Source organism: Narcine bancroftii, chromosome 14 (genome assembly GCF_036971445.1).
Source record: "Narcine bancroftii isolate sNarBan1 chromosome 14, sNarBan1.hap1, whole genome shotgun sequence".
In the NCBI taxonomy this organism is placed as follows: Eukaryota; Metazoa; Chordata; class Chondrichthyes; order Torpediniformes; family Narcinidae; genus Narcine; species Narcine bancroftii.
The window spans coordinates 39,492,334-39,504,202 of record NC_091482.1 but is presented as its reverse complement, the minus strand read 5'-3'; the positions used below and the strand labels follow the sequence as shown (position 1 = coordinate 39,504,202).

The 11,869-nt window shown below is 41.7% G+C and overlaps 1 protein-coding gene across 1 annotated transcript in view; it reads left to right on the top strand.

Moving 5' to 3' along the window:
- The first annotated feature begins 1,400 nt into the window (after positions 1 to 1,400).
- The window catches only part of LOC138749416 (microtubule-actin cross-linking factor 1-like), a 28,679-nt gene continuing 18,210 nt past the window's right edge, over positions 1,401 to 11,869 (top strand). Inside the window, exon 1 of the mRNA XM_069910704.1 lies at positions 1,401 to 1,759. The gene's annotated coding sequence lies outside the window, so the exon portion shown is untranslated. The remainder of the gene's footprint in view (positions 1,760 to 11,869) is intronic.

Sequence of the window (11,869 nt, the reverse complement as noted above, 5' to 3'; positions counted from 1 at the left end):
TCGGTGCCTGTCCAAGGGTCTCTTAAATGCCCACAGAGGGGAGGCAGTGCCCACTTTGGGAATCACTATGTGATGCTAACTGTGTCGCCCTGTGTAAAAAGGTGAGTCAAAATACTTTTCATTGACGGTACTGAATCTGTAGAATTTGTTGTTGCCTAGGGATGCAGAGGAAGATCACGGCAAGTATTTCAGATGGAGGTAGTTGTGTTATATTGAAATCGAGGTATTGAGGGTGACAGGGAACTAGGCCAGAAGTGGAGTTGATCAGTTGATCAAAGATCGGCCGTGATGAGAACTGAATGGCAGGAAGGTTTGAGGCTTGGTGGTCTATTCCTGCTCCAATTTCTTGTGCTCTTGTGTTTTCTAATGTAGGATCAATCCTTATTTTTTATTTGGTGGATGGAATTCAGAATAGTATAAGTGACCATTGGAACTTGTGGTTGGACTTGTACTGGTTAGGAATACTATGGAAAAGAAACCCTTAAAAAGTGGTTCCCTTTTGAAAAATTCTGGGACAAAACATAGCATAGACCTCTTTCCTGAAGTGACTTTATAATGTTAGCTCCCTCTTCTTAACTGTTGGTGTATGGCAGCTTGACCCTTTCTTCAGCCAGGTGAAGAATGTGAATGTGTCATACGTTGGAGGGCACTCTGTCACAGAATTTACTATCTTCCACCTGTCTTCACTTCCAACCCAAAACTGTACTCCCTGAATGTGATCTACCCAGCAAGAGGCCAGCGCAATCCACTGGTGTTCCATAAATGGAAGAGAGGCATTTCAGCCACTGAATGGTGCTGTCTTGGTTAGCTTGCCCATAGGGCACTGCCCACAGGACATCCGTGTAGACATCCACCATTGTCCTGGAAGCTGGGGCTTAAGGGGATAGAGAAGAACGCATTGTTGAGGTTGACCACGGCATACCAGGGTTTGTTGCCCCTGCCCGTGATATCCTCCACCAATTTGACCACGTCAGAAACAACCAGAGCAAGGGTTGGGGGGAGGGGCGAATTTGTCCAACTTGCGATATCATTCACCACGTGCCGTTTTTCTTTACAGACGGGGCAAATTTGGCTGTTGTCAGGTGACACGGCGGGTGTTATCACACCAGCCCCCGGCACCCACTCCATGTGGGTGCAGACTACCTGGGAGGGAGGGGCAATGACAAGAGAAGTCAACCTGGCTGCTCTGACAATAATGGTTGGCAGGAGACCCTCAAATATAAACTGTCCCTTGAGTACATTCATTCCGAGAATGTGGGGGGGTTGGGGTCTCATTGTGACATCAGAGTGAAAGAGTAAATATTGGGAGGTTGCCATGGTTTCACTGGTCTTTCTGTATTATTGTGTAATAATGAACCCATTGATGACATCACGCAGCCAGAAAACCCAGTTGCTGAGACTGCAGTTGTGTTCATTGTGAGGGATGAACTTGGTGTGAGTGTGTAGCCCAGTCTTTGCTGAATAGCAGGGCTTTTTGGCCAAGTGAGGCTTACGGTGGTGATGTATTTGAATTACTACATCGTACGTCACTGAAAACACCTCACGTGTGACTTGCAGGAGAATGGGCAATGCCTTGGCCTATCTACGAGTGCCACGAGTGGCCCTGGGTGAGGAGCAGAGTAGAAGGACCCTCACTCCTCAGAGAAGAATGACGTGTAACTGCTGCAAGAAGATCAGAGGCAGATGGTTACATTCCCGAGTTTCTGCCGAGTAATCGTCAGACATCAATATCGACCGCAGGGAAGAAAACACGCACCAGGTACTCTCAGTCATATGTGAAATCAAATCAACCTTTTATGAAACAATGTAGAAATAAACCTCAAAATGAACACAAGTTGTACTGTGTGGACCAGCACAAGGTTCATTACTCACATAAACATCAGACACTCATAAGGAAAGTTTTGTGTTTCTCAGCCAGTGATCTCCAATTCAGTGTTGGTAAATCACTTATGCTTTGCCTTATCTTTTTCCAAAGCATGTGCAGTGTGTGTGCTTCATTTATTCTGAAACTTAAACAAGGTCATCAACAAGTGAATTCTACTTGGAAATTATACATTCTTACTTTATAAATGGGTCCAGATAGTCTTATTTTTGTAAATTAAAATGAAAAGCATTCTATTTCCTTTCACAGCCCAAAGGAACCCTAAGGTTTAAAGTATAACTGATAAAACTGGAATTACTGGATATTTCAATAAAAACAGAAAAGGCTGTTTTTCTCCCAGCAAGTCAATATGTGTCCAACCTGCTGACAATTTCCAACATTTTCTGTTGTTATTATTTTTAATATTTGTTCTAAGAACAATTGGCTGTCAAAAGCAGGAATTAAATTCTCTTTATTCTTTCGGAGTAGGGAGAGTTTAGTGTTTTTTTTTCAGAACAAATATGTGGGTTGGAACAACATCGAGGGCTGAAAGGCCTGTGCTGTGCTGCAATGTTCTATGTTCTATGTTTCTGCTGTGGTGATTTAGAGAAAATATTAATGAAGGATCCCTAGAAGAACGTGCCCTTTCCTTTGTGTTTATGCCCTGGAATTTTCCTCATCTACATGAGATGAAAGATGGGAGTCCTAGTTTTGTGGCTGAATCCAAATCAATGGTGTTCTTCGTAAAGATGCACCATGAATCTGTGGTTTGCCTCCTTGAGTGAATTGTCTATAGATGTGAGATCTGAATGTCTCTGGAGATTGACCCTGTGTTCAGTTGCAATGCCTTCAGCAACCGTCGAACCAATGTTCATTGGGCCAATCCTATAAAGTGTTTTGCCTTGCTTTTTCCAGATACTTTTGTTCTGTTAACTGCCATGGTTCACATGATGAAGATAATGCTTTGCAGTGGATTTGAAAATAGTCATTAAGTGTTAACTGTGATTTTTACCTGCAAGACCATGCATGCTTGTTCTTTGTAATATATTTTTATTGAGTTAAACATGTAAGCATGCATACAGAAATCTGAAAACCACGTAATAATTCACTCATTTTCGAGTAAGGACACGCGAAAAGAAAAGAAAGTAAATGAAACTACATTGAGGATGACTGGGTAACCTCCAAAACAATTAAACTCCAACTCCAATCATCCAAAATCAGGTTCTCTGAAATCCTCATTTATCCAAATTTTAAAAAAATCAAATCAGGAATCCTCATTTATCTGAAATATTTTTCGGAGCCAAATTGACCTCACAGGTTTAAAAAAAAGAATTCAATGTGAAATTATAACATCGATTTTTCTCATTTCAGGTAACTTCCTCCCCCTCTCTTTTTCCATGATAGGGTCTGTTTTACATTCAGTATTGTTATGTGAGAAGGTGAATCCCTTTTGGAATGGAACTATGGAATTTTTGCAGCAGTTATTTAAATTTACACTTTCATTAGACCCGTTAGTATTTTTATTGGTACATTATTTTAAAAAAATGGAGTTTGGAAATGAAATTGGATAAATTTCAAATTCCATTTATTTGGTTGGCATCGGCATTCGTGTGAAAATGTAAAGCTATAACCTGGAAGGATGAAATTGAATTAAATATTCAAAGATGGCACATGGAATTGCCATCATGTATTCCATTGGAAAAGATAACTTTCCATTTACGTCATCAGTATACCATTTTTGTTAATGTGCGCGGACCCTATATGAAATGTATGGGTCTAAATAGGTAATGGTTAATTGATGACATCGAACATGTCTATGGTGGGTTTTTTTTAGTTTGGGGTTGTAAGGGATGGGAGGGAGCTAAGGGAGGGGATGGTAGCGGAATATTGGAATATTGAATACTGGGGAAAATTTTGTATGTTAATATAATGTATTTTATTGTGGATATTGATTTTTAAATAAATTATACAAAAAAAGGTTACTTTGTAGAGCACGTGCTAATAGTTTTTGTAATTGTTGTTCAATAACAACTGATTCTTTCCTGCTTCTAAAATGTATTTCTGTGAAATCTCCACGCAGCGGCTTCTCTGTGTATTTGTGGCACAATCTGATCAAATGCACTAATTCAGAAGGTGGTGTCTGTAACGTATTTAAGGCTGAGATGACCAGAGATTTCTTGTGAATGTTGTTTACTTTCAAGCAGATTTTTGAAAATTGGCTTGGCCAAGGGTTCTTCTCAGATTTATGAATGTGCAGTGTGACAGAGTTTTCGAGGTGGCTTGGGAGGAATTACTACAGCAGCTTGCACACACACATTTTGTTCTATGCTCCGAATTTTAGCAGGACTTTTGCAGAGGAGCAACAAAGTATCGACATACAGCTTGCCTCGGAGAGCATGTGACATTAGCAGGCAGAGTCAGCTTTGCTCTCAGAGATGGAGGGAGTGAGAGAGAAGGAGTCACAGAAATCAGTTCCAGTGGGACAAGCTGCCAAATTTGGGAAGGCTGTCTGGTTAAAGGAAAAGACTGGCGGTCTGAAAGGTGACCTGAAAGAAAGAGGATCTTCTGGAGAACCCTGAAGGTGGCAAGTTTCATCAGCAAGATTGATTGAGAAGGAATCAGTTGCAGATGTTCTGGAAAAGGAATCTCTCTCTGAAAACCAGCAAGAATCCTCTGGAGTGGTAACCATTTGCCTGTTAAGCACCAAAGACTGCTGAACTTTGTTAATGCTAACTTCTGCGCACAGTACAAGAATTGCCTGCAACCAGTGAAATTGGACTGTGATCCAAAGAACTTTTCTAATCTTAAATACACATGACACACACCTGTGCTTAATATTAGATTGGGGGGGGGGGGAGGGATTTAAGTGGGTTAGGTAGGTTAAGTAAATAGGTTAATTAATAAGTTAAAATTTAATTCTGTTTCCTTGTTCAAATATAATTAAAAACTACCTTGGTTTAAATAACCATGTGTTGTAGTGCATATCTATTGCTGCTGGTTGTTGGGGTCCTCTGGACTCCGTAACGGCAGTGAAAGCCTTTTTTCTCTCCAAGTCACAGTTCGTGGATTTCTAATTGACAGCAAAATGCATCAACTTTCTTTCCATCTAGCATGAAAACGTGCATTAAAATGTAATCAAGCTGGTTGCATCCATCTAGTGTTATACATCACGTGACCTTTCAAGTCCAGCTTTCCAAATCTTTTTCAGATTTAAATGTTCCAAATCCTTGCTAATAATACATAATCCCGAGATGTGCAGTTGTGGACTGGTCTGGTCTGGTGGTTTGTTGGCATAAGAGGCTGCTGAATAAGATGAGAGCCTATGCAACTACAGGAAAGGTAGCAGACTGGCTGGAGCATAGGCTGCTAGGCAGGAAGCAAAGGGTGGGAATAAAGGGATCCTGTTCCAGTTGGTTGGGGGCTACCAGTGGTGTTCTGCAGGGGTCGCTGTTGGGGCTGCTTCTTTTCACAATGGACATTGATGAGTTAGAAGATTATGGATGGAATGGTTTTGTGGCAAAGTTTGCAGATGAAACCAAGGTAGGTAGTGGAGTTGGAAGTATTGAAGTAACTGAAAGGTTTCAGGGAGACCTGGACAGCTGAGGAGAAGGCGCAAAGAAATGGCAGATGAGATCTAATGCTGAGAAATGTACGGTTGGACATTTTGGAAGAGGAAATAAAGAGGCAGATTATGATTTGGATGGGGAGAAATTTCAAAATTCTGAAGAGCAAAGGGACTTGGGTATCCTCGTGCAGGATAACCTAAATGTTAACTTCCAGATAGGATCGGCAGTAAAGAAAGCAAATGCTATGTTGGCATTCATTTCAAGGGAATAGTGTTTAAGAGTACAGAGATGTTGATGGGGCTCCATGGGGCACTGGCGAGACCTCATTTGGAGTAATATGTGCAGTTTTGGACTCCTTATTAAAATGGGATGTAACAATGTTGGAGAGAATACAGAGACGATTGACCAGGATGATTCCTGGCATCCAAAGCCTACTATATGAGGAATGTTTAGTGACTCTTCGACTCTATTCAGTGGACTATAGAAGGACGAGAGGGGATCTCAACGAAACACTTTGAATGCTGAAAGGTTGGACAGTAGATGTGAGTAAGATGTTACATAGGAACATAGGAAGTACGAACAGGAATAGGCCAAAAATGGCCCATCGAGCCTGCTCCGCCATTCAATACGATCATGGGTGATCTAATTTATGACCTAACTCCACCGACCTTTCTCCCCATATCCCCTAATTCCTCTATCATGTAAAAATTTATCTAACCGAATTTTAAATATGTTTAATGAGGCAGACTCAACCACTTCCCTGGTTAGAGAATTCCAAACATTCACTACTCTCCGGGAAAAACTATTTTTCCTCATCTTTGTTCTAAATCTACTCCCCCGAATCTTGAGACTGTGTCATCACATTTTAGTTTCCCCGGCCAGCTCAAAAAACCTTCCTACATCTATCCTATCCATCCCCTTCATAATCCTATATGTTTCTATAAGATCCAGGACAAGAGGGCACAGTCTTAGAATGAGAAGGTCCCCATTTAAAACGGAGATGAGGAGAAATGTCTTTAGCCAGAGGGTCATGGATTGGTGGAACACATCCAGCTGTGGAGGCCCAATCATTGTGGGAGTTTAAGGGGGAGATTGATAGGTATCTACTTAGTCAAGGTACCAAAGGATATGGGGAAAATTCCGGAACTTGGAACTAGATGTGAGAACAGTTTAGATCAGGGTGGAGCAGACTCAATGGGCCAAATAGCCTACTTCTGTTCCCTGTTCATGTGATCTTTTACAACTGGATGATGGATTTTATTGGATTCACTCAAGTCTGATCAACTTGTTTCAAAAATCTGCATAGATCTATTGTGTTAACCCAGCCAGAGATATTCTATGGACATAATCAATACAGGGAATAACAACACAAGTTTAGTCATTGTCCTTGTTCGAACATCACTTTCCTGTGCAGCTGAGCTTCTGAAGGATAAAGATACAGAGGGATCTTGTGTGCAGCAAAGTGAGCATTAGTGGTGGGTTGTCAAGAACTGAAAGTTTCATTGGATTTGACCTTCGAATTGGCTGTAGGAGGGAAAGAGTTAGAACTATCTCCTGTGTAATGGGATCTCAAGTGATGGAGTCACCACCAAAATGCAAAGGGTGGGAGCAGTGTTAGATCTGTTGTTAGGGAAGGAAATAGGGCAAGTGACAGAGGTGCGCATTGGGTAGAACTTCAGATCCAGTGATCATGGGTCCATTCACTTCAGCTTAAGGATGGAAAGGGATAGGTTGGGTCTGAAGTTGAAGGTTTTTGAGTGGAGGAGGGCCAGATTTGAAGAAATCAGAAGGGATTTGCAGAGAGTTGTGTGAGCTGATATTTTTGCCAGAAAGGATGTAGAGGAAAATTGGAGGGCATTTAAGGGTGTGATTTTGAGAATACAGGATCTTCATGTTCCAGTCCAGCCGAAAGGCAAGACCAAAGGTTCAAAGGAGCCGTGTTTATTGAGAAAAATTAGGAAGTTGGTTGGGGATAAGAGGGAGGCCTATGCTAAATATAAGAAACAAAAGATTGATGAGATGTATGATTGTTACTTAGACTGCAGAAAGAACAATAAGAGGAAAATTAGAAAGGCAAAAAGAAGGTATGAGGTATCCATAGCTATTAAAGTGAAAGTGAATCGTAAGGGTTTTTACAGGTATGTGAATAGTAAAAGGAGGTTTAAGGATAGAGTAGTTCCACTGGAAAATGGGAACGGTGGACTATTGGAGAAACCATATGAAATGGGGGAGATATTGAAAGATTTATTTCTTGTCTGTATTCATGAAGGAAAGGGACATTGGACTATGAGAGATAAGATAGGCAAGTGGCTTAGTTGTGTAAAGGATAGAGATTTGAAAAGAGAAGGTTTTGGAACTCCTGGTCCTGATGGGATTTTTCCCAGGATGTTAAGGGAGTTCAGGATGATCACTGGAGGAGGGTGTGGTGCGACAGGATTGGAGGGTTGCTAATGTTGTTCCATTGTTTAAAAAAGGCACAAGGTGCAGGCCAAGTAATCATCAGCCAGTAAGTTTGACTTAGGTGGGATGGAAAGTTATGGAAGGTATTCTTAGAGATAGTATGTAGAAATATCTGGATAGGCAGGGATTGATCAGGGGTACCCAGCATGGTTTTGTGTAGGGAAAGTCATGTTTGACGAATCTTGTTGAGTTTTTGGAAGAGGTGACAAGAAAAGTGGATGATGGTAGGGCAGTTGACGTGATCTCTTTGGATTTTAGTAAGGCTTTTTCTAAGGTTAGTAAGGAAGGTTCAGTCACTAGGGATTAATAGAGAGATGGGTTCAGAGGTGGCTGGAAGATAGACAGCAGCGAGTCATGGTGGACAACTGTCTGTCAAGATGGCAGCCTGTGATGAGTGGTGTGCCTCAGGGATCAGTGCTAGGTCTCCTGTTGTTTATCATTTATATTAATGATTTGGATGAGGGGGTGGTTAACCTGGTAAGCAATATGCAGATGATGCAAAAATAGGGGGAGTGATGGATAGTGAGGAACGTTTTCTTGGATTACAGAAGGATTTGGTTTGTTTGGAAAAGTGGGCTGAAAGATGGCAAATGGAGTTTAATGCAGATAATTGCGAGGTGCTGCATTTCGGAAAAAAATAACCAAAATAGGACATATCTATTCCCTTCATATTTTTAAATACCTCTATCAAATCCCCTCTCAACCATGTACGTTCCAATGAATAAAATCCCAGTCTCCTTCATCATTCTCTGTACTCTAGATGTTAAGGGGAGGGCAGTGAGGAATGTAAAGGAACAGAAGGATCTTGGAGTTATGATACAGAGTTCCTTGACGGTGGATTCACATGTAGACAGGGTAGTTAAGAAGCATATGGTATGCTGGCGTTCATAAATCATAGCATAGAGAATTGGAACTGGGAAGTGATGCTATGACTGTTTAAGGGATTGGTGAGGCTAGCTTTGGAGTATTGTGTTCAGTTCTGGTCTCCAAATTATAGGAAGGAAATAGATAAGGTGGAGAGGGTGCAGAGAAGATTTACTAAAATGTGGCCTGGCTTACAACATCTAGAGTATGGAGAAAGGTTAAGGAGAGAGGGATTTTAATAATTGGAATGTAGACGGTTGAGAGGGGATTTGATAGAGGTATTTAAAATTATGAAGGGAATAGATAGACTAGACATGAGTAGACTCTTTCCCTTGAGGGCAGGGGAGGTTGGAACAAGAGGGCATTATTTGAGGGTAAAGGGGCAAAACTTTAGGAGAAATGTTAGAGGATGCTTCTTCACTCAGAGAGTGGTGGCAGAATTGAATGATCTTCCAAAGGAGATAGTTGCAGCTGGGTCCTTTCTGTCATTTAAGAGAAGGTTGGATCTGTACATGGATATGAGGGGGTTGGAGGGTTATGGGCAGAGAGTGTGAGGAGGGAAGTAGTGGAGGTGTTCAAGTGAACCGGTGTGGACTCAAAGGGCCGAAATGGCATATTTCCGGCTGTCAATTGTTATATGGTTAGATGTGACTCAAGATTTTCCCAACATTTTCTGGGAGACAGTCACATTATAGGGTAGGCCACAGACTTTGGGAACAAGATGGCTTGAGGAGTGGAGACATTTTAAGAGTGATTGGCAATGAGGGAGCAAATCTGAAGAGGGTGGTGAGAGTGGCCTCGCACTAGAAGAATTCTGGGCAAGTGGGAGGACAGCTTATTACGATGGTAAGAAAGGAGCTAAGCGGAGAGAGAGTGAAGTGAAAGGGGAGCGAATAGACGAAGGGGTCCGAGAAAGAAAGGCAGTGTTAGGGAGGCATGAGCAGGCAAATGACGAAGCGAATTCTGTCGATGCCTGTGTGTGTTTGGTTAAAGAGTGTCAGTGGGCCTGTCAGTGTAGATGAGGGTGGTCTATAGTATTTTCCATCCCTTTTGTATTGATCCAAGACTGGGCAAGACCACGTGTTGCCCATGTGCATATTCCTATGCAATGACGTGGAATGGCCACTGTTTATAAACAGGCATGTTCCACTCAAGTGGCTTCGCATACTCCTCAATCCCAAGAGTTTGCAAATAGATGAGGGAATATGGAATTGCTGCCAGGAAAAGTTCACCATGTCAACAAACTATCAGGATTTTACAATTTGTAGGAAACCAGAGAAGAGAAGATCGTAAAACATCAGAAGAAAATCGGTGATCTTCTGAAATGGTTGGCAGTCGAAGGTCACTATGGAGTTCACCACAATGAAGAATAATCTTATTGTTTTGGTGATGGTTCCCAGCTGCAGGATGAGGATGATGCGATGTGGTCATTTGCTGAGATGGGAGAAAGATGGAATGACCACAAGCAAGGCCTGAAAGTATGAACACTTCTAGGTGTTTTGGACAAGTGCACGTTCGAACAATTGGAAAAATATTTTGGATTGGACTTTTCATCAGAACCTCTGATCAGTACAGATTTGACGAAAGGCTACTGATTAATTTAACTTCAATAGTGACGAACACAAGTTCCAAATAAGGTTGAATTGAATTTTGACTGTTTTCTCCCCATCATATTCAAAGATTCTACCAGATCCTCTTTCTAACTCAGTCCTACTTTCTGTTCTTTGCTCTGGCCCAGTCATGCACATGATGAGAGATTATGGCAATATGATTAACTCGCTAGTGAAGGGGCAGTGATTGACGATGGTCACAGAAGGCCTACACTAACAATCTCACCATGGCAGCTTCTTAACAAAAACTGTTCACCTCAGCTGTTTTGTCATATAATCTGGGCATTGATGTGTTTAGGGAAGAACCTCTTCTCCTATTTTGATGACTCCAGGCTCCCAGTCATGTGATTAACTCTTTATAACCCTCTGAATTGGCCATGCAAGCTATTCAGAACCAAAAAGGGATGAAAAAGCCTACACCACTGGAATGAATTCAGACGTTGCAACATCACCATTCGTCCACTCATCCAGGCCAGACCCTTGTGTGGATCTGGGGATTGGTTTGGAACAGAGAGTGAGTAAGGCTACACCCCCTCGCTGCCACAATTTACCTGGTGACAGCAGGAGCAGAAACTACTGCCTCAGTGAAAGGTGCACCCCATTTTAATCCAAGGGCTCCCTCAATTCTGTGGTGTGGTATCCCCATTGTGCCAAATGGGATAGATTCAGAATAAATTGACAGCTGGAATCACAGTGGCCAAAAGGTACTATGGGGCTTTAGCATTTGCAGTCATCTGAGACATTCATTCTCTCCACTGAGGTGGTCCTGTATCCTATCATCAGTGTGACCGACATGTACTCGACTCCAACAACATGTCCAAACAGGTGTCATCTGACATTGAGAGGGACGTGCAGTAGGTCCGTAGGAACACTACTACCTGCTGATTCCCCTCCACACTCCTCTCCCTTCTAAATGGGAAACATATGGCCATTTGTTCTCCATCTCAGGGGCTAAATTCAGAACTCCCAACCTTACAACTTTGCAGGAGGACCTTGACAAGAAGCACGACAGCTATTCAAGAAGGTGGTCCATGATGACTTTGCCGGCAGTGAGGCAGAACTAATCACTTTGGGTCCTGGCAGTGATACCTGCATCTTGAAAGACTAATGTGGAAATGACAATTACCCAGAATGTTTTCACTAAAATAGGGATAGATTTTCATGTTTGTCATTCCATAATATGCAGTACTCAAGTCAGATTTTAATAGTTAAAGAAGAGCAAAGATCTTTAAACATTTGCCAATTGGTGTTATCTTCTTTTAGTAAAGCTTTGCTTCATATGTATGCAAATTATTGCCGTGTGCACTTGACAACCTGGTTTATTTTGGAATAAGGCGACTTGAATAAAGTCTTGTAAAGACCAACGGATGTTGCACAAAATGGTAAAGATAAATACAATAAAGTCACTGTTATGTCTCTGTGTGGGAGGCTTCATAAATAACTTAGAGATGCAAGATTCAAATAGCAGAAGAGATTTTACTTACTGATGCCTTCCACCATGTCAGGAA